General features: G+C 34.5%; 1 non-coding gene across 1 annotated transcript; it reads left to right on the top strand.

The window, feature by feature from the left end:
- Nucleotides 1-697: 697 nt before the first annotated feature.
- LOC142444163 (small nucleolar RNA SNORA2/SNORA34 family) lies at nucleotides 698-832 on the top strand. Its single transcript, XR_012783821.1, has one exon. It is a non-coding gene; the product is annotated as a small nucleolar RNA SNORA2/SNORA34 family (small nucleolar RNA).
- The last annotated feature ends 2,505 nt before the right edge of the window (nucleotides 833-3,337 follow it).

The following is a 3,337-nucleotide window of genomic DNA, read 5'->3' on the forward strand; positions in this document are numbered from 1 at the left end:
TGAGTTTCTTCTGGAGGGATTGCTACCTTTGGCAATTTTGACGCAACTAGGATGGGCATTCTTTCTCTCCATCCTGTTACATCAAGCCTTTCAGATGCCCTACATTTCAACTGATGAGTCGAATCAAAGTCAAGGGGGAGGGGAGCTCTACTTGATCAGACCCCAGAAGGAGAAAAAATGGCAGTGACTTCTATAATCCAATTGTGAGATCAAGTCCACTAAAAGTTTGTCTGCCGGTCATTTAAAAATTATCTCACGCCCACCTCTTTTTTGTGAACTTCATTTTGGAACACAACTTAAAACTGTATGTAATGGGTATATGTATTTTAAAATCTTTTAAATATATGAAAGTAAGAAAATTCTTTGCGAAATTAAAAATTAAGGTAGCTTGAAGGAGAAAAATATTTTTACATAAAATGTTTAGTTCTAACATTAATGATAAAATATCTTCATTATTTAAACACATATACATATACAATATCAACAATTAACCAAATAAACAACCAAGTAATGAGGCAGATAGTATGATTCTGCTATTTTTATTTTTTTATCGCAATTTATCAATCTTTTTACAAAACCAGTAACAACGTTAGAGATAATTGCCAAAATTGAACAGCAGAGGGCAGAAAACAGCAAATTGTTTCTCAGAGTACACTACTCAACTGTAGTCCTATGAGTTTCACATTCTTAAAACTGTTAGGCCCTGAATCAAGACCAATGGTTTGCAGTAGCTTTTGGTTTCAAACCGGAGCCAAGAGCCATGTCTTCCTATGGTCTGTTGGCTATTCCGTACCCGAGAGGGGAGTGGCCAGTTCAGTTGGAAGAAACATAGTCTATAGACTAAATGCCTTTTTGTTTGTTTAAAAAAATAACAACTGATTTTATGACTGATGAATTATACACATATGTGTACTTATAAATTAATTTAAAATATAATTGTATGTACTTTTATATATAATATAGTTCCTTAACAGTTGCAGTATTATAACAGAGCAATAGAGCTTCACACAAAAACACGCGCATGCACGCGCACACACACAAATCCAGAAATATCCTGTTTATTTGTGTAACCTCTTTACTTTAAATTTATTTAATTAATTAATAAAAATGTATTGCATGTAAGTCGAAGCTTTTTATGCTTGAGAATTATATGCTATTTAAACATTGCATTTGAAGAGTTTTAAGAACGAGAGTAGTAATAAAAATGATGTTATTGCAGATAAGATATGCATAGGAGGCATGACTTACTTTATGATAGGCAATTAATAGATTCCTGAGTAAATTGAAAGTAATATCAGCTAAACATTTTTATTTTCATATTAATTAAAATTAGTTACCAGACACTAACATTTTCCATGACTTCTTATAGTTATGGTTGGGGGCAATTCTCTATGATTCATCAAATTCTATTTGCTTTAGTACACCACAGTTTCGTCCGTTTTAAGTTTATTTGTCCCTGTCTTTGAAATCAGGTAAGATTAAAAGTTTATAGAATCACCCTGACATTTTTAACTCATGTACCTTAATCAGCACTTACCACTTCTCTATATTCAAGTGGCTTTCTCTTTCTCACATTCCTATCTCTTTAATTCCAAGTTATTTTATAGGAAAGTGAAGTTTAAAAAAGAAGTGAAGTTTTTCTTGTGGAAAATTTCAATAAGAAAAAAATATAAGAACAATTGAAGAAAGTTTTTCTTTTCATCATTTGTTGCAAACTGCAAATTAAAAGGACACATTTTCAAGTCAATTTTTGCTCCTATGTCAACAGTAATGATTAAATAGGAGCTATCTAATGACTTTATGCATTGAAAATTGAATATATATATTTAAGTTGCATCTCTTATTATTTTAATACTTTTCTTTTTTTAATATTCTTTTTTAAACTCGCTATATTAGGGGCTCATACAACTCTTATCACACTCCATATATACATCAATTGTGTAAAGCCCATTTGTACAATTATTACCCTCATCATTTTCAAAACATTTGCTCTCCACTGAAGCCCCTGGCATCAGCTCTTCATTTTTCCCCTCCCGCCCCACTCCCCACTCCCTCATGAGCCCTTGATAATTTATAAATTATTATTTTGTCATATCTTTCCCTGTCCAACGATTTCTTTTATATATAATGTGTTGTATCTAATAATAGACTGAAGTAACTCTTTTTAAAAAATCATTTTATTGGGGGCACATACAACTCTTATCACAATCAATTGTGTAGAGCACATTTGTACATTCGTTGCCCTCATCATTCTCAACATATTTGTTCTCTGAACTCTTAGCGATAGCATTAGGAGACAGTGCTTTATCTGTGGTATGTAAATACAGATCACAGTTGTTCTTACTGTTTAAATTTAGGGATCTATATTTACAAACAAAAATGAGATACTATCACTGGAAATCACATAACTAGAGGATTTGAGTGTCAGAGAAGACACCATTCACAACCTGCTCATTCTGCTCATTTTTGGAATGTAGAATTTGAGACCTAGCATGGTTTGGGGACAAGTAGAGATGATTTAAGTAATGAGAAGGTTGCAAGCCTGGTATTCATAAGACAATTGCACAAGAAGGCAATATGATAGACATTCAGGAATATGAACATATCTTTGCTGTTGTGGACTTCAATCTCTTGCCTCTTACAATGAGCCCCTTGCACTCAGTCCTCTTTCCTATATTTGTTTAAGCCACAAAAATCATAAAACATGATGAGGAATTTCTGAGACAGTTGAGGGGCATTGCCAAAGTGGTGGGGAAAGCCAATCTTCAATCCAAATCTCTTCCCACCAACTTTTCATACCTAATTTCATTTCTCTGTGATCTCAAGCTCCTATTTTCAGCATATCGGGTAGCTTGCATTTTGTGGGCAGTCATTTTTCAAAATTTACAAGCCAGACGTGATGTGGGTAGCCGGTTTCTAACTAAGTCTCTGGGAGAGATTCTGCTGCTCTGTGTCCTTTCTAGACCAGCTCCTTCTAATCTCCTCCTTCAACTAGCCTTTCCAGAAACCATCACAGGCTTTCAATCCATACGAAGAACGGGTTTCTCAGGGACAAATTCACATGTCACTACAAGGAAAAGAAGTCTGCCCTGAAGGCTGTGAGAGAGACTGGCAGGAATTTTGCCTCTGCAAGTCCGCGTGACAGTCTTCATGGGGTTCACTCTAAAGATGGGAATCCTGTACAAAGTGTTTCAAAGATTCCACCATTGATTGCCTCCTATCTAGCTGTATGTAACCTTTAAAGACGGAGTGTTACATTTCTCTTGGATCATGGCTATATCATACGGAGCTAAAATTCACAATTCTGTAATACTTCTTCAATTGATGTTTTGTTAGC

The sequence above is a fragment of the Tenrec ecaudatus genome, chromosome 3, assembly GCF_050624435.1.
Source record: "Tenrec ecaudatus isolate mTenEca1 chromosome 3, mTenEca1.hap1, whole genome shotgun sequence".
Classification (NCBI taxonomy): Eukaryota; Metazoa; Chordata; class Mammalia; order Afrosoricida; family Tenrecidae; genus Tenrec; species Tenrec ecaudatus.